At 38.1% G+C, this 18,337-nt stretch overlaps 1 pseudogene; it reads right to left on the reverse strand.

Annotated features, from left to right (window-relative positions):
- Window positions 1–4,565: 4,565 nt before the first annotated feature.
- On the reverse strand, window positions 4,566–16,526 carry LOC119515316 (annotated as a pseudogene).
- Between the last annotated feature and the right edge of the window lie 1,811 nt (window positions 16,527–18,337).

The following is an 18,337-nucleotide window of genomic DNA, read 5'->3' on the forward strand; positions in this document are numbered from 1 at the left end:
GAATGGTGTGTGAATGAGGTGGAAAGGGGAAACGCAGAGTCACATATGTTACCAGAAGGAAAGTTGGAAGTTAAAAGATGGGAATGTATAAAACAGTGAATCCTTTGGTGGGCAATGTCCATGATTAAGTGTACAAATATTAGAAATGTCTTTCATGAACTAGAACAAATGTGTAACACTGTAACTAGAAGGTAATAACAAGAGGGGCATATAGGGAGAAAAGTATACCTATTACAAACTATATACTACAGTTAGTAGTATTTTAACATTCTTTCATCAACAGTAACAGATGCACTATACCAATACTATGAGTCATTAATGAAGTGGGGATGGTTAGGGGAATGAGAGGATTTTGTTTCCTTTTTTTTTTTTGTCTTTATTTCTTTTCTGGAGTAATGAAAATGTTCTAAAAATTCAAAAAAATTAATTGTGATGGATGCACAGCTGTATGATGGTACTGTGAGCAATTGTACACTTTGGATCTTTGGATAATTATATGGAATATGAACAATCTCAATAAAAAAATGACCCTGAGAGTTTAAAAATATAATGATTGGCCAAGAAATATCAGCTTATTTTAAAAGTTAAAAGAGCCAAGTTTTGAATGAATGAAGTGAAATTCACATGTGAAAACAGTATATAGCAAACTGAATCAATTGTTTATTGGCAATACAAAAAGACCAAACATAAAACTTTATGGATCTATATTCATTTTAGCTGTTTTGGAAAAGCAAAAGAAAAATGAGACCTGATTCCCAACCTCAAAAAGCTTACAGTCGAGAGGGCAAGGCAAAAGAATGTTGAACCACATAATTATAATTCTAAACATTCCATCCATCCACCCATCCATCTACCCATCCATCCATCCACAAGTATTGGTTAAGGCACCTTCTATTTGAAATCATTTAGGCATTGGGAATACAGTGGTGAATAAACAGATGTAGTCCCTGACTTCATAGAGTTTGCAGACTATTTTGTACAAAGCACAGGTGTAATACAAAAGAGAGAACAAGAACTGTCAGAGAGAGGAAGTGAGGGGAGGATTGGATGATAAAAGCCTGCAGAGGAACCACTCATTCCACATCTGGTTGGTAAAGCTGCTTTTATAGAGAGTGCCCCTGCTATGGTAGCTATGAAGAAAAACACTGAAAAAGGGACACAAAAGTAGTAACAACAAACCTGAAGAAGCCTAACAAGGAAAGGGTTGTTGATGTTTTCACAAGAATATGGCCAAGGAATTGCACCTTTCCTGGTCACTTATCTAGTAATTTGTCCAAGTGTTCCTGATTTGCCCTTTTCCCAGCTCCTAGTCCAGGTTGCCAGAAAGGGTTGAATCATTGCAAGAAAGGGTGTTGAAAGCACAGCCAAGTCTTCATCTTCTGCAGTACACAAAAGGGTGGTCTGTGTTTTCTCCATGCTCATCAAATACCCACCTATCAATGGTTTATTTGGGCTGTCCCTCTGGCCCTGTCACCTGGTCCTCACTCACTGAAAACACTTCAACTGGATAAAACCTTCTTTTCTTGCATTTAGCTAAAATAAGATTATTTCATAGTAACAAAGTTTACACTTGGACTTTAAGTGACAAACTGGACATATGACTGCACAATATGAGGTGGGCATTCCCTGTTGTGGCATTTTAATCAAGCAGTATAACATGACTGCAAATAGCATCTTTATTCAAATAAAGATCAGTATTGGGTTTAACGCATGTTGCTCTTACTCTTGATTTTCTCTACATTGAGCCTTTTAGAAGTCGAACACTACCCCTTTGTTGATTTCTCATTGTGCCTTCCTTAGATATTTAATCATCAGCAAGTAATGATTTAGCTTGATTACAGTCACTTGCATTTGGAAGAAACCCTTTTTGAGTGAGACTTGGTATTCCTGTGCAGCACAAGCTAACGAGCAATGCACTGATGGACATGAGACAGTGAATTGTGTATCATTCTTTTCTTCCAAGCTGTGAAATGGTCTAGTTTCTAAGTCCAGCTATTATTTTTTTTCTGGAGAAAGAAAAATTTGAAATGAGCTCTCTTTGTTCTATTACAATAATTTTTGGTGCTCTCTTCATCTCTTATTAAGTCATTCTGTGCCTTCTCTTAGAACACAGTGTGACTGAAGAATTAATTAGCCTTCAGAGATCCTCAGACATGCTTCCTTCAGAGAAGATCTGACATTTGGGGACTGTCAGTCACTTGAATTTCTACTGAATAAAAAATTAATATTAAACATTCCATCAAGGAGTCTGTGTATATTGGAGGAGAAGGTGTGGGGATTGAGAAGATAGAAGGGAGTCAGTTTAACTTACTTTATATATTAGACAACATGGAGTAAATGACATTCAGAATTAATGAAGCATATAATCATAATTACATGGCTGATTCATCATCCTACCTTCCAAATTGTGCCTGAAATCAGCTGATGGCTTAATGTGGGTACAATTCTTAGTTCAGCTTGTACCTAGTTGCAGTGAGTATTCACCAGTAGCTTAGGCATCATGGCCAATCACAAGCAGAAGATAAATCAAGTCCTGACCAATGAGATGGCAGCAGTCGGCTTAAGAAAAACGACATGTATCTTCTTTTTCACCAGAGTTCACAGATCTGGGAAGATGGGATGAACTAGAAGGGGTCACTGTCATAGAGGCACAGAGTTCTCCCCATGATCTTCTCCCCAGTTCAAAGTAGCATTGGTAAAATTCTAGTGAAGAATTAAGGAAATTTTCATTGGTTAGACAACTACCAGGAGCCAGGGACTTTGCCTGCCTTGTTTGGACCAACAGATGGAGCTGAGTATTTCAAACAGAATAGGTGCTCAATAAATATTCAAATAAATGAATATATACGGCTGTGAAGTATAGGATGGCAGTAAAGAGCATGGGATTTTGAATTCAGTGGACTTGGGTTCCTCCCCAGGCACCAGATAATTAAATATCTAGAACTAGTATGAGCTTTACCATAGCATTTATTTTTTCCACTGTACTACTTCCCTCACCATCCCATAACATCTATTTGATGCCAGTAAACCTCAAGGAAGAAGAGTTACTGTCTCCCTGAAAAAGCCACACCTGAGCACTGGATTCAGATCCTCATGGAATGAGTCATTGTGCATTTTGATATTTGACCTAAATCCCTTATGACATTATTGGTTTATTTTCTCTGCCTATGGAGGGGAGCTTTGGGAAGAACTTTGTACACCAACTGCCAAACTGGCCTCCTAGTTGGAAACCCAGTCACGTGTGGCTGGCAGTGACCTTCCAAGTGGCCCGTTCCCATTCACGGTGAGGGTCACGGTTGTTCATGGCACATGCCCATTTACACAACTGGTTTACTCAGGCATTTGGGGTTTGAATATCTCAGTTAAAGCTTTGTATATTGTCTAGTGTAACAGAGAGAGCATGAATGGATGCTCCACCCAGCTCTGATCCACTCGCCCACAAAGAGCCGGTTCTGGTATTATTTCTTTCCCATCTGTTGCCACCTACTGGTTGAACAATCCTGGAAATCCCAGGACAAAGTAGAGAGGATGATGCAGTGCAGGGAAGCATGGCAGAGTGAGCAGAGGAGATTGCAGGGTAGATCTGGGCTTGGGGGCAAACAGCTAGTGATTAGCACAAATTTGTCTCTGCCAGCCCTGGTCTCTTCCCAACTACTTCCTTCTCTCCTCTCATTTTTATAAACTTCTGGAGTTTGCTGCCTCCACTTGCTCACCTCCCATTGCTTAACACAGATCAATCCAGCATCTGCCCCCACAATTGCTCTGAAACTTCCTTCAACAAAGTCACAATGGCATTCTTATCGCTAAATGCAATAACTGTTCTTAAGTTCTCATATCACAAAACCTGCTCCTGCATTAGGCACTCCTCCACTTCTCCCTTCTTGATTTTTTGTGCTCACTGCAAAAATAATATTAAAAACAAAACAAGCAAAAAACAGAATCCACAACCAAAAATGATTGTTTTTAAGGCAATCCGTATTCAATTTAAGATTTTTATGTTCATTTTCCCTTCTAGTCCTTATACATGTGCGTATTAATTGATTGTTACATGTTTGCAGTAACATATGGAATCTTATATTACACAATGCACAAAGCATCGTGTTCCATTTTGCCAGTTTCTCTCTCTTACTTCCTTCCTCCCCTTCTCCATTCATATCTCATCCAACTAAGGCAAGCAATGTAAACAGCCTGGTGTATCTCCTTCCATATCTGTCTCCATGACCCCTATATACACATATGTGGGATACTTTTAACTTGCAGTTTTATTACAGATATATCACAAAAATGTAAAACCATATGTTTCTATGCAACTTGGCTTTTTTCAGTTTCTAATAAAACATGTAAATTCTTCTAGGTTGATAAACATGGCTAGAACTTATTTTGCTGTTTTTTTTGGGGGGGGTGGATTAACAGTTTATTATGATTTATAAGTGTCATTTTAAAAACATCAGTCCATTAAGCCATGTAGAAATAAGTATGCAAAAAGTCTGCAGAACAAAACATATTTTAAATGTGTTTAAGTATGTAGATCATCTGAAATTCCAAACTACTCAGTCACTTCATTATTATGCTATGACAGCCAAGTAATCCTTGACTTGGGTTGGAGCAAGCCTCCTAAAGCCAGCTTCATTGCAGATTCCAACTTCTATGTTTTCTTCTGCCATTTGCCCTTCAAAGTTTTCCTTTAGGGTTGAGATGGCATCTTCAAGTTCCAGATCTTCACTATATATTTTCTCCAGGAAAGTTTTGTTATTCGCATAGTTCTTTCCCATTGCTGTGATTTTCCAGGCAAAGTAAATGCACTATGGATCCAACTGAAATAAAGTTGTCCTTCATTCCAACCGCAAGTAAGCAAAGAGACTTACTTGGTAATCGGTTTCACTTTGTGTACACTTTGCTCATCATACAGAACAGACTTCTGTTTCTTCTTAGTTGCCAACACCACACTATTTGCAGCTTTAATTCCCACTGAAGAGGCTCCTCCAGCTACAGCAGCCAAAGTATATTCAATCTGGACAAGTTTACTAGTTGGCCTGAATCAGTCAGCGAGAACTTATTTTGTTTTTCATAATCGCATGAACTTTTACCTTCTGGCTATCCAGGAGATTATCAGGCTTGAAACAGCTGATTTGAATGGCTAAGTGTGTGTCCCTTCCTCCTCTAGTTCAAGGTAAACTCTTTGGTCAAAAGCAAAGAAACTCCAAAAGAGCCACCAAGTTCTGTCTTGAAATTCTCTCCTAGTTTCTGACATCTCTCCCACTGGGTTTCTTCCCTAGCCCCTTATGTGGAATCCTTTTTCTCTGTCTCTCTCCTTTCTTAGGGGTTTGCTTGTGTATCAGTTCACTTTTTCTGTGTTGATACTACTTAACAAACAGCTCTAAAATCTAATAAGACTGTTAGTGGCCAACAATAACAAACATTTATCTGAAAAAGTTGATATCACATTTCTGGTGTCTCTCTGTGAGGTGAGCTGCCCTAGAATCAACAGTGTTCTTTCACTAGAAGAAAGAGAGTTCCATTTTAGGTAGGCAAAGACAACATGTCCATTACAGAGCAGGACCACGCCTAAATCATCATCCCCACCTCACGCTGCACCCTGCACTCTCTCCCTACAGCATCTACATGCACCCATTAAAGTGGAGTAAATGTTAAATAAAGGAATACATGGATGAAATGTCAGGTATAGTTGGAAAAGAATTGGCTCTGGAGTCAGTGAGAACTGGTTTCAAATTTTGGTTCTGCCTCTTGTTAGCTGAGAAACCTTGGGGAAAATGACTGCATGAGCTTCCATTTTCTCTTATGTAAATTGTAGATGATAATATAGGGATTTTTAAGAAGAATAGATAAGAAAATATATGCAAGTCACACAGTGTAAAGCTCTTTTAGTTTACAAAAGTTTTGGAGCATACTCTCCACTGAAATATTATTCCATTAGAATTAGAATTACATTTACATTTAATTAGGTTGACATTTAATGCATTGTTATTGAAACTAATTGATTATTGGATGATTAAACAATACAGTTAGTGCCTATTGATTTGGATTCAAATATATAATCTAATATTAATGCAACATCAATATAGTTCACAAAATAAACTTGAAAAGTCTTATTTAAAGAAACCTACCTATTTCTTATAATATTGTCTACCTTTTTAATCCTAGGAAAGAATCAATAACTTTGGTGCTTGGTGTAAGTATATAAAGTAGGGAGAAAAAAATCATTTTGCATGTCTTGAGATTAATAATATTTTACTCTTTGTTTCTGCTTATCCCAGACTCAGGAAGATTTAGAGGGAATTATTGTAGTATAGTTATAATTTGTCAAAAAATTTAAAAAATGCTAAACCTGTTCATCTGTTGCTTCCCTTTTCCTTTATGTCTCCCTGTATCTCCGCAGAGGTATAAGATCTGATATGTTTTGCTCTCACAACAATCTTGGAAAAGTAAAAGGGATTGGCACACTGACTCAAGAAAGCTACCTGTTGACAACATTTCTGTTGTTTCTGAGGAGATAGAATAGGCCTATACACAAATATAATACTTCAAAATTGATTGGAACATTAAATTTCATCAGACATAGCATTTGTTCTGATACAGTGGCAAAAATGAAATTCCTGAATGCTATTCAGCTTATAAGATGCTGAAAAGTAAATCCTGCAACAGCAGTTTTGTGTGTTTGTGTATTGCTCCACCAAGAAGAGTTCAAGTAAGTGTATTTAAAATTAAGACAATTGAAGAAATATGTCTGGACAATAGGACATCCTCTTGATGTGCAACTATTGGAAGAACTAAGGATGGGTGAAAAAATCCTCAGGGAATTTTGGAAAAGGCTGAAGTTGATTCTTCCTGGAGGAAGAAACTCCTGCCAACTGGGATATTCAAACAAGTCCCTGTCAAATCCCCTCACTGTCATTATACATGGAGGTGGCCCAGGAAGTGTCACTTAGAAAGATCCCCACTGAAGGTGTAATCAATCCATCTTAAGTAATCTTTCCAAACATTGCCTGGCATTGTTTATATCAGTACTTTTTAAATTTCCACTAATGTGCACCTAACAGTGGAGAACAAACTTACAGCCCTAAGCATGTGGAGATCAGTCCAAAGGAAAGATGTCTCTTCTAAGTCTTATGTTTTCTCTTACAAAGCAATTTACATATTGGCTTCTATACAAAAGTGTAAGTGTGCTTTCTTTAATGTAAAATATAATGTAAAGATTTTACTTCAGTGTGTTCCCATTTAACTAACTTTTCCGCCAAAACTTTAAGTAAGATTTCATGCTCTGGGAAGATTTATGTTACTGTATTTTCAATACCTGTTTCTCACCACTGTTTTGTAAGCACCAACAGAGCAGAGCTGGAACTGTGACTATTTTCTCCATTGCTGTATCCCCAGGGCCCAGGCAGTACCTGGTACTGAGTGAATTCTTAATAAATGTTTGTTGAGTGAATGAAAGAATTAAGTAATTAACATGCCATGTTTATCCTCTGGCTTCCCATACTCTCAGCTCACAACCCCCAGAGGATGTGTACTTCCATTTGAAAATCACTGCTCAGTTGGATGCAAATTGAAGCCAAGATTCGGGATTCACAGAGACAAATTAATGGAACAATTTTCTCTCCACTTCTGTGATTTTATTATCTGAATTATGGGTACAGCTTATTTCAGGATCAGATGACAGAGTCTTCTAGGTCTGTGGATTCAATACTCAGCAATTATCCAGTTAACATGATTAATGAAGACAGCAAAAAATGAGCATCAGCATACTCATGGGGGTCTCATGTTTCTGAGACTTGAAAACCACATTAAATCTGTGGAAGAAATGTTCTTTGTAAGGAATTAAGCTCAGGAGGGTACCTCATTCCTCTCCATGGCCACCGTATGTCTTCTGCCTCTTTCATCCCACGCCTCGTCCTGGGGTCACTCAATATTTGTCCAAATCTTCATTTCTGTCCATGCTGCATATATGTTACCTCTAACACATGCTGCAGTCTGAATTACCTCTAATTTCTTGAGCGTCGGAAAGACAAGGCTAATATTGCTGTTAAAATTGATGACAAAGCACTGACTAAACAGTGAGCACGATGACCCGTGGTCATATGGGGGTAAAGGAATTGCTGATTTAAAATATTATTTACCCTCAGAAGTGCTTACTTTATAAGACAGAAGTCACCTTAAAGGAGTCCAACACACACATGCACACACACACAATCTATGGGAATGTTTCCGATTGTATTTTATTGAGCACTATTAGGTACTAAGTGCTTGAAAACATTAGCCTGTTTACCCCTCTCACAACCCCAGGAGGGAGAGGTCAGAATGTCCTCCACGTCAAAGGCAGAGCAGAGGGGCTTGGAAGAGTGAAGCCTCCTGCCAATATCACAGGAGAACCTGTGACAGGTAAACCCTTGGCAGAGCAAAGGTGCAAATGCAGATCTGCCTGGCTCCAGAGCCTGAATACCTAACCACCATGTTCTTTCTACTTATCTTGGCTCTGAGCATCAAGTCACAGACGGCCAGATGGAGAAGACTTAGACTTAAGAACTATCAAATGAGCACCGTCTAACGTACGACTTTAAGTCTACCACAAAGAGAAGTAGAGGCACATTTTGCACACTGAAATGGAATTGTTCTAGAAACCAGATCTTAGGTAGAACAAAGGGCCAACCTGTCCCTCTTGGTGTTTGTTTCTAGGAGTGAGTTTTAATATCTCCTAACATCACAGCTATTCTCTCGTTGTACAAGAATAGCTTGTTATCTATATAATATAATTTGAAGGTTTCTGCCAGAACCTTCCCCTCCACCCCTATTCCAAGTATCCTCAGCAACACAACTGATCTGTCATCTTGGACAGAAATTCCACCAATGGGCTGAGACTCATTTTCATTTAAGTCTCCCTTTAAAATGCAAATTTTCCAATGAAGGGCAATACATAATTCTTTAATTACCATGTGTCCCATTTTAAACCAGTCCTTTGGAGTGCCTGTTATGTGCCATGAGTTCTATTTTATTTATGCAACAACCTTAAGTGTGTTTTTATCATCCCCATTCATGGAAACGTAAAGTGATTTCCCCAAATGGATGTGGTAGAGCTTAGATTTTAACCAAGTTTTCATCTTTATTAGAGCACCGTGTCATATAAGAGAATTTAGAAGTGAATTACCAAATAAAGCTTAAGAAAATGAGACACTGAACAAGTAAGTTTTTTGTTTGTTTGCTTGTTTGTTTGTTTGTTTTAATAGAGAAGTTGTGAGTTTACAAAACAAACATGCATAAAATTCAGGATTCTCGTGCACCACCCCACCTCCAACACCTTGCATTGGTGTGGAATATTTGTTACTAGTAATGATAGCACTTTTTTTAAAACAGTAATTACATTTGCTACAATTGATGAAAGATTATTAAAATTGTTCTATCCTCTATTATTTTCATTAGGCATTTTCCCCATATAGTAGCCTATTATTACCAACTTGTATTTGTATAGTACATTTGGTATAATTCATGAAAGAACATTCTATGGTTGTACTATTAACTATATTCCATCATCTACAATAGGGTTCACAGTGTTATACACTCCTATGTTATATCTTTTACTTTTTATATACATCTTAACGTTTCCTTTTTTAACCACATTCACCTATTCAGTTCAGTGCTGTTGATTACACTCACAGTAATGTGTTACCATCAGCACCATTCATTTCCAAATCTTTATCATCAGCCTAAATAGAAATTCTGTAAAAGTTAGGCATCAACTCCCTATTCTCCAACCCCAATCCATCTCCTGGTTACCTATATTCTAGATTCTAACTCTGCGAGTTTGCTTATTATAATTGGTTCATAACAGTGGGATCATGCAGTATTTGTTCTTTTGTGTCTGGCTTATTTTACTCAACATAATGTTCCCAAGGTTCATCCAAGTTGTCACATGCGTCAGCACTTCATTCCTTTTTACAGCTGAATAATATCCCATTGTATGCATGTATCACATTTCATTTATCCATTCCTCGGTTGATGGGTACTTGGGTCGCTTCCATCCTTTGGCAATTGTGAATAATGCTGCTATGAACACTGATGTGCAAATATCTGTTCAAGTTCCTGCTTTCAGTTCTTCTGGGTAAATACCTAGTAGTGGGATTGCTGGATCGAATGTAATTCTATACTTAGCTTCCTGAGGAACTGCCAAACTGTCTTCCATAGCCGTTGCACCATTTTACATTCTCACCCCCAATGAATGAGTGTTCCTATTTCTCTATATCCTCTCCAACACTTGTAGTTTTCTGTTCATTTAATAGTGGTCATTCTAGTAGATGTGAAATGATATCTTATTGTGGTTTTGGTTTGCATTTCCCTAATAGCTAATGATGTTGAGCATCTTTTCATGTGCTTTTTAGTCATTTATATTTCCTCTTTGGAGAAATGTCTGTTCAAGTCTTTTGCCCAGTTTTTAATTGGGTTGTTTGTCCTTTTATTATTGAGTTGTAGGATTTCTTTATATATTCTGAATAGTAAACCCTTATTGCATATGTGAATTCCATGTATTTTCTCCCATGAGTAGGTTGACATTTCACTTTCTTGACAAAGTCCTTTGATGCACAAAAGTTTTTTTTAATTTTGAGGAGGTCCATTTATCTAGTTTTTCATTTGTTGCTTGTGCTTTGGGTGTAAAGTCTATGAAACCATTGTCTGTCACAAGATCTTGAAGATGCTTCCCTACATTTTCTTCTAGGAGCTTTATAGTCCTGGTTCTTATATTTAGATCATTGATCCATTTTGAGTTAATTTTTGTATACAATGTGAGATAGGGGGCCTCTTTCATTCTTTTGCATATGGATATACAGTTCTCCCAGCACTATGTGTTGAAGAGACTATTATTTCACAGTTCAGGAGACTTGGCAGCCTTGTCAAAATTCAATTGGCCATAGATGTACAGGTCTATTTCTGAACTTCCAATTCAATTCCATTGGTCAGTGTATCTGTCCTTATGCCAGTACCATACTGTTTTGCCACTGTAGCTTTGTAATATGCTTTGGAGTCAGGAAGTGTGAGACCTCCAAATTTGTTCTTTTTCAAGAAGTTTTTGGCTATTCAGTGTCCCTTACCCTTCCAAATAGCTTTGCTAACTGGCTTTTCTATTTCTACAAAGTAGGCTGTTGGACTTTTGATTGTGATTGCAGTTTTGAGAAGATGGCTCAGTAGTGGGCAGGACCAGAGCACTGCTGGCTGTCAAGGGCATTTGGGTGAGGCCAGAGTAACAGGCAACATGAAGGTCCCAAGGGCGGTGAATGAGAAGTAATTGGTGCTAAAGTTAAGTGAGGGACTAACTCTAATTATATCTCAGATATGCCCAAGAGAATCCAACTATAAAGTTTGGTGACAGTAAAGGTGGCAATTACAGTATATTGGACAAGGTTCTTTGTCAGCAAAGAAACCTTCTGCTTTGAGGAATTTACTATTTTATGTTTCCATTCATGAGACGATATCTGGAAGGCATCATCTAAAATAATCAGAGACAGGAGGACCACATAAAGAGCTATATAAAATAATCTGCTTGCAAGTGTGATGTAAAAGCTATATATTTGCAGGGTGGGTAAGGGTGAAATGTGGCATCATCCACCTCGAAAAATTAGCTGCAGACACAGAATGGTTGGGATTCAGGAAGGAAAGCTGTAGAAATCACAGCATCTCAAATACAGACCTTGGAGAATCCCTAGATCTAGGTGGGGAGGAAGATGAGAATTCCCAGGAGACAAAGGAAGGGTGGCCAGATCCTCTAAGCAAGGTCATGGATGCACTGGGACTGGAAAGTCTACAGATGGGAATGTCTGACAGAGAGAGAACTAATAACAAATATGAATAATTTTACAGAAAAAAAAGAAGAAACATTTTCAAGTGAATTTCAGCACCTCTTTCCTTTGAAAGTGGAATGCTCTGACTTCAAATGCAAATGTATGTTTTCTTGATCATGTACCTTACCAAAGTCGTCTACAGAGTACAGAGCAATTATGGTTTTTTTCAGAGCACAATTAAGAGGCATTTCCTCTGTGCAGTAGATGCCTCCTGAACTTTGTCATTTCCCTTTTCCTTCATTGCTACCTTCTGGCTTTTTACAAGCACAGACTTGAACATTTTCCTCTCTCTTCATCTCTCCAAAGACCCTATTTTATTTCTCAGCAGCTGCTCTTTTTGGAGGAGGTGAAGCTCCTTTCTAAGCTGAACTTCAGGCTGCACTTTGGCCATTATTACTGCAACTCCCAGTAATAATGCTCCAGGTCAGCATTTGAGTCAGACTAAGTAGACCCCTGCTTCCTCAGCCTGCACCTGGGGAGGAAAAAGCTGATGACGGTGAGAGGAATTTGCTGTTGGATTGTATGTCATCACTCGCATGAAGCCTTCCGGTACTTTTTCTTTTCATGGGATCAGTGTCCACACTTTTCAGTCTTTCCTTCCTGGGCTTTAACCTCACAAGGTGAAAACACAGAGAGAGAGGTGAAGGAATAAGTGAAAGCAACAGGAAAAGAGGAGGACAGTTTGTCTATATTCTGTTCTCTTCCTCTTCTTGGGGATTTTCCCCTTTCTCTTCATTCCTCCTCTACAATTTGCCCTGAAATGGAACTTGATTGATGGTAGAGTTAGTGATTTATTATTCTCTGGCCAAAGAGCATGTTTCTTTTCAGATGTGTGTCTTTAGAAATACTATTTTAATATCCATGGGCACCCCACAGATAGATTGAGAAAGGGAATGGCTGAAAAAGTGCAGTTAGAAAATTTTGTGAGTGTGATCAAAGGAGATTAAAGGCAAATCTGGGTCCCTAGGAAAGGAACAGGGGAAGTGATACAGACCAAAGCCTGTCGTCGTCAACCCAGTAGAGGACAGAGAGGATTGAGGATAAGGGAAAGGGGAGAAAGAAACTGAGAAATAAAAGAGGTCAGTTCATGATGGAGCTAGAAAACTCAGCATTTGGAAAAGAGGTTATTAGATGGAAACTTAAGGATTTCTAAGTAAGCCTGAGACTGGAAAATAAGAATCTAGATCTCCTCTCCCATCTCTCCATGGAAATACCTAAAAGCACATCAAGATGTGGGGAAACTACTTTAGATCTGGAAAGTTCAGAAGGATGACATCAGCAGGTGAGAAATTGTGAAATGTTCTGCCAGGAAAAACATAGAAAGGACTAGATTGAAAGAAGGGGGCACAGCAGGCAAACTCTAGCTACTCTTCTCAACACTTCCCAATCAAGCATCTTTAGGAAGAAAGAGGAGAGGACCATGGCAAAACTCCCCTTATCCCACCTAACTAGGAAGAGAAAGAGTGAAGCTTTAGTCAGTCCAAGTTCTGTGAATGCCCTTTGCAGTTAGGACTGAGTTCTATAGGAAGGAGCATCGGCATCAGAGTTAAACCGTCACCCACAGCTCTAACAAGCAGAAAGTCAGAGTGTAATAGATTCCTAATAGATTCCACTTGGGGCTCCAATTCTTCACCTGTCTCTCTATAGCCACACCTTTTGCCGTGTGGTGGGGCAGCTCATGATCCACCTCCCACCTTCATGGCCAGAGGAGACTGCTCTGCCTCCTGATTTAGAGCTCCTGACTTAGAGCTTGATCATGTGACTTGGTTTGGCAACAGAACAAGGCAGTAGTGCTACCTAGTAGTTCTGAGGATAGGCCTTAAGAGACCTGGAGTGTTTTGTTTAGTCTTCTTGCACGTGTGCCTTCATCAGGGGAGGTACATGCCCAGGACAACCTGCTGCTCCTGCCTTGGGAAGGAAAACTAACTCTCCTCAGCCTAGGTCCTAGCTGAACCATAAGCTAAACAAATGCTTTTGGCCATATCCCACTGAGATTTGGGGGTTGTTTGTTACACAGCAATGGTGACAAGTATATGAAGGCTTGCCCTTAGCTTAGCAGGAAGTACAGGAAGAACCCACTGTAGCTTAGGCTTGCTACCTGATCATGCAAAATAGGTGACTGAAGATTTTGAGAAGAGAGGAGCCCAGCAGATGGATTCACCAAAACCAGAGAAGGCAGGCCCACAGGTGAGCAAATAAGTTCAGATTAGATTTCCTTCTCAATGTCCCAGTGGGTGGATGGCTGACCTAGTAATGCAAATCAGTGTCAAATAGATATTTATATATTTCCTTTTTTTGGGTTCATTCATTTGACATTCATTCAACAATTAGTTTTTAATGTACCTACTATGTGTTAAGGATAGTGGTGGTGCTTTGGAGGAAATGCTGAACAGCAGGCATTGTCCTCACCTTCAAGAAGATTGAAGTCCAACAACTCTGAAAAAATATAGTGTGAATTTTGTGTTTTTTTTTCCTTTTTTCTTTTTTTTTGCCAATCACTGTGAAGCAGAAGACAATGGAGTAAATACCAGATAGTTACAAAGAGCAAATAACATCATGCTTTTGTGAAGTCAATAAAGAGTTCTCATTTAGGCAAAAACAGAACGCTATAGAACTTATGCTGTCTTCCTTATTGCCCCCCCCAAAAAAAAATCCTTAAATATGCACTGCAGGTAATGCAGAAAAAATATAATGTGTGGAAAAATTTAAGATTAATATTAAAACCATTAAACAGAGGATTTTCTAAATAATTTAATTACCAAATAAATAAATAAAAAGAACAACAGAAATTTTAATTTACTTCTGAAAATATAAAAATATGAGATTTAGGAAAACATACCAGAATGGATTTTTTTTAAATATAAAGTCTAATATAAACAACTGTATGCTAGGAGTTGGCCAACTACAGCCCATGGGCTGAAAACTGCCCACAGCCTGTTTCTATGCATAAAGTTTTACTAGAACACATCCATATCCATCCATTTACAAACTGTCTGTGGCTGCGTTTGTGCTGTAACCCCTGAGTTACATGGCTGTGATTGAGAGTGTATGGCAGGCAAAGCCAAAAGGAATTACTACCTGGCCCTTACAGAAAAAGTTTGACAACTGTTACTCCTTACGAATGAACGAGAAACTCTCAGTGAAGTCAATGGTTTTCTCACAAAATACAGATTTCCAAAATGTATCCTAGAAAAAAAAAAATGCAGTAAAAAACATAAAGGAAAAAAATGTGTGGTAAAAAGCTGTAAATAAAATGAATGCATCTCTGGAGGCCTCTGAGCAGAGGGTTTAGTCAATTTACTCAAACTTCCAAAGCTGTACACTCTGCTCTAGAACAGAGCAAAATAATAATTTTTTTCTAGTTAGTTTTATGAAGCATAACTTTGAAATCAAAATTTAATCAAGTTTTATATGAAAAGATACCAGATAGCAATCTAATTTATTAATATTAAAACAAAAGTAAAATATTAACCAACTGACCTCATCACTGTATAAGAAAAGTTTTGCACCATGAATTAAAGTTTATCTCAAGAATATGGTGAAGCTTTCATGCTATCATTTGTCCTCTAATCTATTAATTAATTAACTTATTTATTAAACACCCCAAGGACACATTCAAATCTAGGGAAAGCACTTTTCAGCTGAAAACTTCAAAAGGTAATAAATTTTGAGGAGTTTCTGCCAGGAAAAAACAGAGAAAAAAATGCGATTGAAAAAAGGGAGGCAGAGCAGGCAAACTCCACCTATCCTTTTACTACCAAGGCACATCCCCAGGAAGAAAGTGGACGGGCACGAGACAAAGAGGGAAAGCATGTAATATATCTATCAGTGATAAAAATATTTGGTAACTTTTATCAGATAGTAGCAGTTAAAAAGGGTGGGGGGTGATAGATGGAAAATTCCTTAATGAGCAAAACAATCAATATCAGACTCAATGTTGAAACATTTGGACATTACCACTAAAGTTAGAATTAAAGCAAGGATAATCACTATGACGTAGCATTGTTCTGGAAGTTCCAAACAAGGCAATGAGACAAGATATATAAGTGAATTATCCTTCCCTTGGAATTAAGGAGACACATTCACATTATTTACAAATGATATGACTATCTACTAAAAAATCCAAGGAAATTAACTGAATAATTATGAAAACAAATAGACCTCAGTAGAGTCTGAATGCAAGCAATAATATACATATGTAGGCATATATGAATCAATAGCTTTTTATTATTTTAGGAATTGCCAGTAAAATATATACAATGGATATCCTATTTAGTATGGCTGAAAAAATTCCTGATTTGAATTTTAGATTGGAGAGTAGACATACACACATATCTGTCTATGTTTACAGTTAGTAAAACTGATGTTAACTTTAGAGCTAGTTATCTTCCCTGGAATGCAACAGGTATAGTATAAGTAGTAACATGGATGTAGCTGGGCAAATATTTCAAACATCTCTTCCATTATTTTGTTTAACATTCTGCATGTGTAAAATTTGTATCTGCAAATGGAAAGTAAGTTCCTTGAGTTTACATTGTGTACTCTGCAACCATTTTTATCCTCCCCAAACTAAAAGTTCACTTGAGCAGTAAAAAGAATTTAGGCTTATAGTCTGATGACCTGGATGTGAAGCCTACCTCACCGTTCATTCACTTGCTGGACAACCTTAGAAAATCGCATCATCTCTCCGGACTTCAATGTCATTAAATTTAATAAGTTGGATTTAGTTTCCTTTCTTCAATGCTGCTCATAGTAGTATGTCATTTAGGACGTATTTGGCTGCAAGAAACAGAAGACACTGAGACAGGAATTTAAACTATAGAGTTAGCTATTGTTTACCAAACAAGAAATATTGAAGAGGAGAGTTAGTTCTGAGATTAAATTATTTATTAGTTAGTTAAATGGCCAATATGCTGTCATCAATCTGTTTCTTTTTGTCTTCAAGCTTGCTAGCTCATGACCCCAAGATGGGTGCTGCCCCTGGTGGCTTCCAGTCTCTCCAGGCATCAAAATTTTTTCTTTTTCTTTTTTTTCTTAACCTAAAATTTCTTTTTTTGGAAGATGTAGGTTTACAGAAAAATCACACAGAAAATACAGAGTTCCCATATACCACCCCCACCCATCACCCTATTATTACCACCTTGTGTTAGTACGGTACATTTGTTACAACTGTTAAAAGAATATGATTATAATTGTCCTATTAACTATAGTCCGTGGTTTATATTAGGGTTCTCTGTGTGGTACAGTCCTGTGGTTTACTTTGTTTGTTTTTTGTTTGCTTTCTTTTTAGTTTTTATTCTAGTAACATATGTACAACCTAAAATTTCCCCTTTTAGCCACATTCAAACATGGAATTCAGTGTTGTTATGTTCACAATGTTGTGCTACCATCTCCACTATCCATTACCAATGCTTTTCCATCACCCCAAATAGAAACTCTAAATAATTTAAGCTTTAATGCCCCATTCCCTACCCCCACACTGGCCCCTAGTAACTTTGTCTCCATGAATTTGATTATTCTAATTATTTCATATCAGTGAGATCATACGATATTTTTCCTTTTGTGTCTGGCTTATTTCATTCAACATGATGTCCTCAAGGTTCATTCGTGTTGCATGTATCAGAACTTTCTTTTTACAGCTGAATAACATTCCATTGTATGTATTCACAATTGCTGAAATTGGAAGCAATCCAAGTATCCATCAACCGATAAATGGATGACAAATTGTGATATATACATACAGGCATCACGTTTTTCACATCAACACTGCCTGTATTGTTTTGTTTGTATTGTGTCCCCCAGAAAATGCCATGTTCTTTGATGCAATCTTATTGGGGCAGATGCATTAGTGTTGATTACATCTGAACCTTTGGATTAGGTTGTTTCCATGGAGATGTGACCCACCCAACTGTAGGTGATAACTCTGATTAGATAATTCCCATGGAGGTGTGGCCCTGCCCATTCAGCATGGGCCTTGATTAGTTTATTAGAGCCCTATGTAAGATCTCAGACAGAAGGAGCTCAGGAGAAGGAGCTTGCTGCTGCAGCCTAGAGAGGAACGTCCTGGGAGAAAGCCATTTTGAAACCAGAACTCTGGAGCAGACACCAGCCACATGCCTTCCCAGCTAACAGAGGTTTTCCGGATGCCATTGGCCATCCTCCAGTGAAGGTACCCAATTACTGATGTGTTACCTTGGACACTTAAGCTTGGCTTAAGACTGTAACTGTGTAACCAATAAACCTCCTTTTATAAAAGCCAATCCATCTCTGGTGTTTTGCGTTCTGGCAGCGTTAACAAACCGGAACATGCCAAAGGCAAAAGGAGAAGGTTGACCAAGGCCCAGTAGAAGGATTGATGGTGAGACCTTGGGGAATGAAGAGAAGATGCCTGTGCAGAGTGGGGTGTGGAGGGAGCATGGCAGGAGGTGAGACAACTGTGGGAAGTGAGAATTCATCCAGGAGCAAGAATTTGGAGCTAGAGATGTTATAAGTTC

Source organism: Choloepus didactylus, chromosome 19 (assembly GCF_015220235.1).
Source record: "Choloepus didactylus isolate mChoDid1 chromosome 19, mChoDid1.pri, whole genome shotgun sequence".
NCBI lineage: Eukaryota > Metazoa > Chordata > Mammalia > Pilosa > Megalonychidae > Choloepus > Choloepus didactylus.